Raw genomic sequence first — 12,733 nt, 5'->3', positions numbered from 1 at the left:
TACAAATCAGCCATTATCACCCCATTACCAACAAGGATATTTGTTGGTAATGACCAAGGAAAACTAAATCCTGTAACATCAAGGAAGAAATTACAAGTCATTTGTTTCATCAAATTTTTATAAAGTCCATGTATGTTACTAAAAAGAATAAAAATTTTTAAAAATTTATAAAGTAAATTTGTAAACTAAATCAAACCTACAAAGGCATCTGACATAAAGCAAGGAATGTAATTAATTCTACAAGTGGATAAAAAAAAGCTGCCACTTTGTTATTTTCATAGATGGCATAAATACAAAATAAAGTATCAAACATATAATAAATATATTTTAATTTTAAACCAGTCTAAACTGATTTTATAGGCTAGATTCTTTCCAAGTCTTAGTATTGTTATACTTCTATCTGTATGTATTTCCAAGAAAAAAAATATTATTATTATTTGACTTTTCATGCAAAATTTCTTATGGAGGAAAATCAGAGGAAATAACTATTTAGTCCTTACTACATTTATTCTTCTCGTTTGAAGTAAAGAAAGTTCTATTCTGGCTTAAATCTCAGAATGTTCTAAGTATAGGTAATTGGTCTTTCTGAATCTGATAAACGAGATTGAGTGCCTGGACCTGAAAAGCTGAAATCCAGAATCAGGTTTGATGACTTCTCCAAGAAAGACTACTCTAGAAGGCAATGATTAAACTTTATCAAGTGATATTCCCATCTGAAAGGTCTTAATTATACCTATAAATCCCAACTTTTTGTGCTGAAATAAAGAAGATACAATGGAATAGAGCAAGAATGTTCAGGAAAAAAAGACGACAGGATTTAGTGCTTCATTAAATAAGAAAATTTTGCAAAAAATTAGGACCCTGCATTTTACACTCAATGTTCCCAAATGAGAAATCCACAATATACACATAATATCTATCTAAAATGCACATAATTTGAAACACAAATTGATATATCATTTTCAGAAGCAAGACAGTTTATCTAATAATTATATTAAAAATTATTCCTGATATTTGCTATGCAGGATACTTGGCATTGGTGAGTACAAGTACAGTAGTATTCAATCTTTCTAAATGGTATTGATTTTACTCTATTTATTTTTTATTTTTTTTTTAAAAAATTTTAATATTTATTTTTTAGTTTTCGGCGGACGCAACATCTTTGTTTGTATGTGGTGCTGAGGATCGAACCCAGGCCACACGCATGCCAGGCGAGCGCGCTATCGCTTGAGCCACATCCCCAGCCCGATTTTACTCTTTTTAAAAGAAGACTGGAAAGAATATCCATTTGGGTGGTAGAATTCATTTAACATGTTGATGACTCAGAGTAAACAACCAAGTCTTTAGAACTCCAATATTCTAATATGCAGACAAAAGGAAGAATACGTGAAAAAGTATGTGTGGCAAAGGGACCCAAGTTAAGTTCAGTGTAGCTGAAAATGAGGGCTGTGTATGTCCCTAGGCAGCTTTTGGTCAATATGCAAAAGCTTGGTATGCTAAGGAGACTTTCCCCTACCAAAGTGGAAGCAGGGGAGGGAGGCTTTTAAGAAAATGAATGGCATCATCAGATTTTGTGAAGAATCAGAGGGAATAGAAAAAGACTAGAATCTGAAGTTTGGTCATGAAGTTATTGCAATGACTCAGAACTGAAAAACAAACAACTAACTATAGCAGTAACAAGAAGGCCCAAAGTACTGACTTACTCTTGAATGATGATAAAGATAAGGAGAGAGACTCTGTTTCATTTAACAAATAATTGCTAGCTTGACAGAAGTAAAGCCATTTTAAGAATCTGTGTCCTTAATCTTGAACAATAGAAATCCATTAAAAAATGTTTAAAAGTGGGTTAGGGGTTGGTGGTCATATGATGAACTTTGAAAGACTGCTCTGGCAGGAGTGTGAAGATATATTTGGAATGAGGCAAGATTACATGTGGCAAGAACAGGAGGTTCCTGCAGTGACTGAAGTGATAATAGCTAAGAATACCTAGTAACCGAATGGTTGTATTACAGAGATACCTACGAAGTAAAATGACAAATCTTGCAAATGGACTGGATATTGAAGAAGAGGAAGAAACAAATGCCAAAGAAGATTCCTAAGGTTACAAAAGTGTGAAAGAGAAGCAAAGAGAAATAGTGCTTGCTTTATTTAGTTTTTTTTTTGTTTGTTTGTTATAGTTATTTGAGTGAAAGAGGCAAATCCTTTAATAGGCAAAAGAGAAGGATCTAACAGAGACGGGAAAATGTCAAAAAAGGGATTGCAGCTCAGTGGTAGAGCACTGACCTAGCATGTGTGAGGCATTGGGTTCGATCCTCAGCACCACATAAAAACAAAATAATAAAATAAAGGTATTGTGTCCAAAAAAGGGGGGGAGCGGATTCTTGAAGGCACTGGAGAAGATAGGAAGTAGCAAGGTCTAGGGCATAATAAGACTTCTGAGACACTACAGCAGGAAAGGACGGTAGAGGAAAACTAAGGCTTATAGATATTCCTCTGGCACAAAATTTACTCTCTCATTGGCTTACTTTCATTAAACTTTTCTTCTGAAGTAAATACAATCTCACATGTAATTCTTATAAATAATACAAAGAGGTTTCACATATGCTTTATCTTTATCCCAGACCCATGGTAGCATCTTGTAAAACCAGAGCACAATATCACTATCAGGATACCATCAGGACACAGAACATTTCCATAACCATTATACCTTTTAAAACTCATACCTAACTTCTCTCCCATTCTCATCTCCTGATCAGCCATTGGCAGCTGCTAATCATGTTTTCCAGTTTTGTAATTTTGCCATTTTAAGAATGGTACATATCCAGTTGCACAGGCACACACTTCTAATGCTAGCTACTCAAGGAGGCTGAGGCCTGAGGATCTCAAATCCCAGGCCAGCCAAGACTCTGTCTCAAAATAAAAAGGGGTGGGGACATAGTTCATAGGTAGAGTCCCCCTGGGTTCAAGCTTGTAACTGCCAAACACAAACACACACACACACACACACACACACACACAAAAAAAAAAAAAAAACAACTTTATAAATAGGATTGTAGTATGTAATCTTTATAAACTCTCTTTTTTTATTCAGTATAATTCTCTAGAGACTGATCAATATTTTGTTCCTTTTATTGCTTAGTACATGCTATGGATCTACTATGGTTTGTTTAACTATTCACTCAATGAAAGACAGGTGTTAAAACACTTGTGCAGATTTTTGTGTGAATGTAAGTTCATTTCTATGAGATAAATGCCTAAGAGCATGAGAATGCAATTGCTAGGTTATGTGGAAGCTTTATAAAAAATGGCCAAACATTTTTCCACAATGCCTGTACCATTTTACATTCCAAACAAGCAATGTCAGAATGACCCATCCCATTTCTCTATATCCTTGCCAGAATTCAATATTGCCACTTTTTTTTTTTAAGCTCTTCTGGCAGGAATGTAGTGATATCTCATGGTGGTTTTAATTTGCATTTACCTAATAGCTAATAATGTCAAAACACTTTACTTATTTGCCTAGTGTAATTCTGTTTGCAAAACAGCTCTCCATGTCTTTTGCCCATGTTCAAACTGGATTACATGCTTTTTATTCTTGAGTTTTTGAGAGATCTTTATATATATATTCTAGATACTAATCCTTTGTTGGGTATGTGGTTTCTAAATATTTTCTTCTACCTTGCAGCTTATTTTTTCATCCTCTTAATGGGGTCTTTTATGGAGCAAAAACTTTTAATTTTGATGACATTCAATTCGTCAAATTTTTTTCATATGGATGGTGCTTTTGGCATGAGGCCTAAAACCCTTTTGCCCAGCCCTAGATCCTAATTATGTATGGGTTTTCTAAATTTTTGTTTGTTTTATACTCAGGTCTGTGATCCATTTTAAGTTAATTCCTATATGAAATCTGAGACTTAAGGCTCATATTTTTATCTATGTATAAATGTAGGAGTATTTGCTGAAAAGGCTATCTTTCCTTCAGTGAATCACTTTTGCACTTTGCAAATCAGTTGGGCATATCTCTGTGGGTCTATGCCTGGGTTCTCTATTCTGTTGCATTAACCTTTGTGTTGATATTCCAACAGTTCCAAACCTCTTGATTACTGTAGCAGTGTAATAAGTCTTGAAATCAGATAGATTTATTTTCCTCACTTTTTAAAAATTGTTCTTAGTATTCTAGTTCTTTCCCTTTCCATATAAATTTTAGAATAATCTTGTTTATAAGAAAATCTTACCAAGATTTTGATGAGAATTGAATTAAGTTGTATATCGGTTTGAAGAAAATTTGCACAAAGTTACATCCCCAGCCCTTTTTATTTTTTATTTTGAGACAAAGTCTAGGTTGCCCAGATTGACCTCAAACTTGCAATCCTACCTCAATTTCCCAAGTCACGGGGATTACAGGTATGTGCTATTACACCTGGCTCAATTTGAAGAAAACTGACATCCTTACTATGTTGAGTCTTCTAATCCTTGACACAGTAATTACACTCCATTTACTTAGGTCTTGGATTTCTTTCAATAACATTTTGTGGGTTTTAGCATATAATTCCTACACAAGTTCTATTAAATTTACATCTATTTCAATTCTTGTGGGTAAATGCAAATGGTACTATATTTGCAATTTTGGTGTTCAGGTGTTCATTCCTAATATATAGAAAAACAATGTATCTTATATCCTGTGAACTTGATTAATTCTAAAGGGTTTTTTGGGTTTTTATTTTGTTTTCATTTCTGTTTTTGCTTTGTTTTGTTTTTGGTAGGTTTCTTGGGATACAGACAAACACGCTATCTACAAATAAAAATTGTTTTTTTTTTTTTCCCTTTCTGATCTCTATGCCTTTCCTTTTTCTGGTCTTATTGAATTGGCTAGAACTTCCAACACTACGACAATGAATTTCTTTAACTTGTTCCTGTTCTTAGGAGGGAAGGTTCTAGCCTTTTATCATCAAGTATAATGTCTGATGTAGGATTTTTCAACTAAGTTATTTTTCTGGGATCTTGAAAAACAAGAATGCATGTTCAATTTTGTCAAATGCTTTATCATGAAAGGTTGGTTTTTCCTTTAGCCTGATAGTATGGTGGATTACATTGGTTGATTTTAGAATACTTAACCTTTCATCCCTAGAATAAACTCCATTTGGTCATGGCATATAATTACTTTTATGTATCAATGAATTCTATTTGCTAATATTTTGTTAAGAATTTTTGTGTCTATATTCCTAGGAGGTTTAAAGTTTGTTTTTGATATTGTCTTTAATTTTGGTATCAGGATAATATTAATTTCAACTCTTTCTTTTCAATTTTCTGGACAGACTGGATAGAATCGGAGTTAATTCTTTTTAAAACATTGATAGGATTCTTGAGTGAAACCATCTGGGTCTTGAGATTTCTTTTTCAGAAGTTTTGAAATTACAAATTCAATCTTCTTAACAGTTACAGGACTATCAATTATGTGTTTGGTCCACCACTCTATTTTTAGTACCTAGTATGGTACCTGATATATTCAGCATTTAATAATTATTTGTGAATAATTGCTGAACAGATGATTATCAGAAATTCTCACTTTTTAAAATTTTTTTTTAGTTGTAGTTGGACACAATATTTTTATTTAATTAATTAATTTATTTAATGTGGTGCCGAGAATCTAACCCAGTGCCTCACACATGCTAGGCAAGCGCTCTATGACTGAACCACAACCCTAGCCTGAAATTCTCACTTTTTATATGAAAAAATTTATTTAGATCTTCAGAATGTCCTTCTATAATGATAAAATGTACAAGTTTTAAAATAAATCTATTCCAGTTTCTTACCCCTGATATTTTAACATGTGGTCAATTAAATTTTTTTTAAGAATTTAACCTTTATTTTTTATGCATTTGTTTTTTATATGGTGCGGAGGATCAACCTAGTACCTCGCCCATGCTAGTCAAGCACTCTACCACTGAGCTACAACCCCAGCCCTTCAATTAAAATTCATGCTCTAAAAGCTTGAAATATTTTTCTCCTCTATTTCAAGATTCCCTATGTTGTAGTTAGCAAAAGTTTAAAAGAAATTTCTTTGAAGTCTTATAAGTTCTTCACCTCATATTTAGATAGGAAGAAAAACAGGAAGAAAGGAAAAAGCAAAACATGGGCAAAGTGGTGGGTGAATGGATGAATGATGAGAAAGAAATCAGGCAATATTGGGGATAATACCATTAGTACTGCTAATGAATATGTGAGGAACAATCTGATTCATCATCCCCAGTAATCACTGAAGGCCGATCAACTAGGTGACTGAATAAATATTCCTTTCCATATTTGAAACAGAGCCTCTTTAAAATTAAATACAACTTCCTGATGACCACTTTCTGCATCTGGACTTTTCTCCAAGTCAGAATGAAAATTAAAAAGCTATCCCCTGGCCCACAGAGGCATCAAGGAAACTGCAATATGATACATATTTCTGACTAGTACAGCCCAAGTGTGTGTGTGTGTGTGTGTGTGTGTGTGTGTGAGAGAGAGAGAGAGAGAGAGAGAGAGAGAGAGAGAGAGAATTTCCTGCCTTTTGTCCAACTGAACCCCCTCTTCTCTTAGAGTCCCTGAGCCCTTGAAGATAGAGATTTGCAACAGAAAAAGATCTCCTCTGTCTTCCTCAAAGCCTGTTTTGAATAAACCTGCTATTCTTCACCAGCCTTGGTCTACCAAATTTTAGTGGAGTTGAGCAGTGGAAACTTCATTCCCAGCAACCTGTCTTGGCTACTGAGATGCACAAATTAAGATTGTCGGTTCAGAGATCCAACATGGCGGCGGGCAGAGAGGCAGCGCTTTCAGTACCCCCTCAGCGATGGGGTCAGAGAGATGCATAGATATGCTTAGATTCTACCTGCGGAGTATCTCCTATCAAAATTCCACTGAAGAGAGACCGGCCAGGAGTTACTAAGATTTTTGGAAGTGACAGTCTGCCCCAGACAAGTGAATCCCTGCCATGAGACACAGAGGTCCAGATCCGCTAGTGGCTGTCGCCCACCGCGCTGCGGCCTCCCGCCCGCCCGCCCGCCCATCCACAGCCACCGTGACTGGGTGGCTAGCCTCTGAGACGCAGCTTGGCAGGAAGAGGTCTTTAGCCAAGCCTTCATGAAATAGCGAGCCGGGAGCTGAGGCCAACCGGGGACAGACCAGTCCCTCCCCTCCCTTCGGACATTCCGGCAAGGAGCCTGGGGCCCACCATAGCAGAGAGGTGACGTCATCGGAGTTCGGTCGACGTGATTCCTTTCCAGCGGAATCCACTTTAGCAGGTGTGTGACTCCCACCCCATCCAGATACAAGCAGTCAGGAAACCTCAGGGATCTCTCCGGGGGCGTGTCTGTAGGGAAGCAGAGAGGATTCCTCACCCCCAACCCCCCATATCACCAGCGGCGACTCCCAAGGTCTTAGCCGCCAGATTACCACAGCACTGGGGCTTAAATGGGACGTGCGGTGGGGCTGCAAGTGTAACTAGATCTTTGGGGAACCGCTTCTGGTGAACAGGACCTGGCTGGCCGGCTGACAGGAGGAAGGGGGGGAGGGGCCAGAGAAGTGAAACGGCTCTGGACTGACAAGATTGAGAGACTCCCAGGAGCCACCTTACAGGGATTGCTATCGGCACATAGAGGGCAGAAGCTTGGCTCGGAGGGCACAGCTCCGCCTACTGGAAGAGAAAAAAATGGATCTCTAAAACTTCATTTTTTTTTCTTCTTTCTCTGTTATTTTCTACCCGTTTCCTTCTTTCTTTCCCTTTTCAAGTTTTATTGTTCTTTTCATTCTCCGCTAATCTCTCTCTCTCTCTCCTTCTTTCTTTTTAAGAGCACCTTCCTTCCCCTACCCCCAACTTTCATCCCAAGCATTACGTCTTCCATTACGTGCAATTGTCTAAATACAAATAGGTGAATGTTTCAAGGCTGTCTATAGGGCTCCTAAATACCTAGCTACTACCAACACTCTGATCCAATCGCCTGTTAGTATCCCCCTTCAGTAGAGCAATCTTCTAAAGTAGCCAAGACATACTAACCCTCATACCATCATAGCACCTAACCTAAACATAAAGTCCTAAGAACAAACAACAAATCACTATATGCATACAGAACCCGAAAGCCTTTTATGAATTGAATGAATCAGCTTTAAAGTACTATAAAACCCAACATTTCTAGGCATAATCTCCCACCGCAAAGGAGAGACAACAGAGATATACAAAACCAAAACAAATTTATAGGAGAAAGCAGTTACACAGCAGTCAAACAGAGCTGGAAAGTAACGTGAACAACATGAAAAAACAAGGGAAAAAAGGATTACAAACAATGCAGGACAACTTAAATCTACAGGAGGACCTAGAAGCATCAGAAACATGGACAGGGAAAGAACTCAAGGCATACCTAACTCAGATGGAACGGAATATTAGAGAAGACATGAGATAGCAAGTCCAAGCAATGAAAGTATATTTTGAAAACGAATTAAACAAACAAATTCAAACTGCAAAGAACAAGCTTTACCAGGAGATAGAGATTTAAAAAAACAAACAAACAGTAATCCTAGAAATGCAGGAAACCATAAACCAAATTAAAAACTCTAATGAGAATATTACAAATAGACTAGATCAAGTAGAAGTCAGAACATCAAATAATGAAGACAAAGTTTATCAACTTGAAAAGAATATAGTCAACACAGAAAGGATGCTTAAATCTCAGGAGCAATCTATCCAAGAGATATGGGATGTCATAAAAAAACCAAACTTGAGAGTCATTGGGATAGAAGAAGGTATAGAGGTTCAAACCAAAGGAATGGACAACCTATTAAATGAAATAATCCTAGAAAACTTCCCAGAGATGAAAGATGGAATGGATTGCCAAATCCTGAAAGCCTACAGGACCCCAAACATTCAAAACCGTAATAGACCAACTCCAAGACATATAATTATGAAGACAGCCAACATACAGAACAAGGAAAGAATATTAAAAGCTACAAGAGAAAGGAGGCAGATTATATTCAGGGGTAAACCAATTAGGTTAACGACTAATTTTTCATCACAGACTTTGAAAGCGAGAAGATCCTGGAACAACGTATTTCAAATGCCGAAAAATAATGGATTCCAACCAAGAATACTGTATCCAGCAAAATTAAGCTTCAGATTTGACAATGAAATTAAACTATTTCACGATAAACAAAAGCTAAAAGAATTCGCAGCCAGAAAACCAGCACTGCAAAGCATTTTGAGCAAAATACTACAAGAAGAGGAATTAAAAAAATAGCACCCAAAACTAACAGTAGGAGGTATCTCAGTAAAGGGGGAGAAAAATAATCAAAGAGGAAAAACTAGCCAAACTAAAATAAATAAATAAATAAACATGACTGGAAGTACAAACCATATTTCAATTGTAACCTTAAATGTTAATGGCTTAAATTCACCAATCAAGAGACATAGGCTATAACCTGGATTAAAAAAACAAATTCAACAATATGCTGCCTTCAGGAGACTCATATGATAGGAAAAGACATACACAGGCTGAAGATGAAAGGTTGGGAAAAATCATACCACTCACATGGCCCTCGGAAGCAAGCAGGAGTGGCCATACTCATATCGAATAAAATCAACTTCAAACCTAAGTTAATCAAAAGGGATAAAGAAGGACACTATATACTGTTAAAAGGAAGCATCCACCAACAAGACATAACAATTATCAATTTGTATGCACCAAACAATGGTGCTGCAACGTTCATAAAACAAACTCTCCTCGAGTTCAGGAGTCAAATAGACCACAACACAATAATTATGGGTGACTTCAACACACCACTCTCGCCATTAGAAAGATCCTCTAGACAAAAGCTGAATAAAGAAACTATAGAACTCAATAACGCAATCAATAACCTAAACTTAACCGACATATATAGAATATATCAACCATCATCAAGTGGATACACGTTCTTCTCAGCAGCACATGGATCCTACTCAAAGATAGACCATATATTATGCCATAGGGCAACTCTCAGTAAATATAAAGGTTTGGAGATAATACCATGCACCGTATCTGATCATAATGGAATGAAACTGGAAATCAATGATAAAAGAAGGAAGGAAAAATCCTGCATCACCTGGAAAATGAACAATATGTTACTGAATGATCAATGGGATACAGAAGATATAAAGGAGGAAATAAAAAAATTCTTAGAGATAAACGACAATACAGACACAACATACCGGAATCTATGGAACACAATGAAAGCAGTTTTAAGAGGGAAATTCATTTCCTGGAGTTCATTCCTCAAAAAAAGAAAAAAAACAACAAAAAAATGAACTCACACTACATCTTAAAACCCTAGAAAAGGAAGAGCAAAAAACAGCAAATGTAGTACAAGACAAGAAATAATGAAAATCACAGTGGAAATCAATGAAATTGAAACCAAAAAAACCATTGAAAAAATTGATAAAACTAAAAGTTGGTTCTTTGAAAAAATAAATAAGATCGAAAGACCCTTAGCCATGCTAACAAAGAGAAGAAGAGAGAGAACTCAAATTACTAACATACGGGATGAAAAAGGCAATATCACAACAGACACTACAGAAATACAGAAGATAATTAGAAAGTATTTTGAAACCCTATATTCCAATAAAATAGAAGATAGTGAAGATATCGATAAATTTCTTAAGTCATATGATATACCCAGATTGAGTCAGGAAGACACACACAATTTAAACAGACCAATAACAAAGAAAGAAATAGAAGAAGCCATCAAAAGACTACCAACCAGGAAAAGCCCTGGACCAGATGGGTATACAGCGGAGTTTTACAAAACCTTCAAAGAAGAATTAATACCAATACTTTTCAAGCTATTTCAAGAAATAGAAAAAGAAGGAGCTCTTCCAAATTCATTCTATGAGGCCAACATCACCCTGATCCCGAAACCAGACAAAGACACTTCAAAGAAAGAAAACTACAGACCAATATCTCTAATGAACTTAGATGCAAAAATTCTCAATAAAATCCTGGCGAATCGAATACAAAAGCATATAAAAAAAAATGTGCACCATGATCAAGTAGGATTCATCCCTGGGATGCAAGGCTGGTTCAATATACGGAAATCAATAAATGTTATTCACCACATCAATAAACTTAAAGATAAGAACCATATGATCATCTCGATAGATGCAGAAAAAGCATTCGACAAAGTACAGCATCCCTTTATGTTCAAAACACTAGAAAAACTAGGGATAACAGGAACTTACCTCAACATTGTAAAAGCTATATATACTAAGCCTCAGGCTAGCATCAGCCTAAATGGAGAAAAACTGAAGGCATTCCCTCTAAAATCTGGAACAAGACAGGGATGCCCTCTCTCACCACTTCTATTCAATTTAGTTCTTGAAATACTAGCCAGAGCAATTAGACAGACGAAAGAAATTAAAGGCATAAAAATAGGAAAAGAAGAACTTAAATTATCACTATTTGCAGATGACATGATATTATATCTAACAGACCCAAAAGGGTCTACAAAGAAACTGCTAGAGCTAATAAATGAATTCAGCAAAGTGGCAGGATATAAAATCAACATGCATAAATCAAAGGCATTCCTGTATATCAGCTACAAAACTTCTGAAATGGAAATGAGGAAAACCACTCCATTCACAATATCCTCAAAAAAAATAAAATACTTGGGAATCAACCTAACAAAAGAGGTGAAAGATTTATACAATGAAAACTACAGAACCCTAAAGAGAGAGATAGAAGAAGATCTTAGAAGATGGAAAAATGTACCCTGTTCATGGATAGGCAGAACTAACATCATCAAAATGGCGATATTACCCAAAGTTCTCTACAGGTTTAATGCGATGCCAATCAAAATCCCAATGCCATTTCTTGTAGCAATAGATAAAGCAATCATGAAATTCATATGAAAAAACAAAAGACCCAGAATAGCAAAAGCAATTCTAAGCAGGAAGTGTGAATCTGGAGGTATAGCGATATCAGATTTCAAACTGTACTACAGAGCAATAGTAACAAAAACAGCATGGTACTGGTACCAAAACAGGCAGGTGGACCAATGGTACAGAATAGAGGACACAGAGACCAATCCACAAAATTACAACTTTCTTATATTTGATAAAGGGGCTAAAAGCATGCAATGGAGGAAGGATAGCATCTTCAACAAATGGTGCTGGGAAAACTGGAAATCCATATGCAACAAAATGAAACTGAATCCCTTTCTCTCGCCATGCACAAAAGTTAACTCAAAATGGATCAAGGAGCTTGATATCAAATCAGAGACACGGCGTCTGATACAAGAAAAAGTTGGCTATGATCTACATACTGTGGGGTCGGGCTCCAAATTCCTCAATAGGACACCCGTAGCACAAGAGTTAATAGCAAGAATCAACAAATGGGACTTACTTAAACTAAAAAGTTTTTTCTCAGCAAGAGAAACAATAAGAGAGGTAAATAGGGAGCCTACATCCTGGGAACAAATCTTTACTCCTCACACTTCAGACAGAGCCCTAATTTCCAGAATATACAAAGAACTCAAAAAATTAAACAATAAGATAACAAATAACCCAATCAACAAATGGGCCAAGGACCTGAACAGACACTTCTCAGAGGAGGACATACAATCAATCAATAAGTACATGAAAAAATGCTCACCATCTCTAGCAGTCAGAGAAATGCAAATCAAAACCACCCTAAGATACCATCTCATTCCAGTAAGATTGGCAGCCATTATGAAA

At 36.3% G+C, this 12,733-nt stretch overlaps 1 protein-coding gene across 7 annotated transcripts in view; it reads right to left on the bottom strand.

The window, feature by feature from the left end:
- The window catches only part of Neo1 (neogenin 1), a 233,109-nt gene that overhangs the window by 128,776 nt on the left and 91,600 nt on the right, over positions 1 to 12,733 (bottom strand). The window lies entirely within an intron of this gene.

This window comes from Callospermophilus lateralis, chromosome 3 (assembly GCF_048772815.1).
Source record: "Callospermophilus lateralis isolate mCalLat2 chromosome 3, mCalLat2.hap1, whole genome shotgun sequence".
Classification (NCBI taxonomy): domain Eukaryota; kingdom Metazoa; phylum Chordata; class Mammalia; order Rodentia; family Sciuridae; genus Callospermophilus; species Callospermophilus lateralis.
Note: the sequence above shows the minus strand (reverse complement) of the source record. Positions and strands in the feature narration are given on the sequence as shown.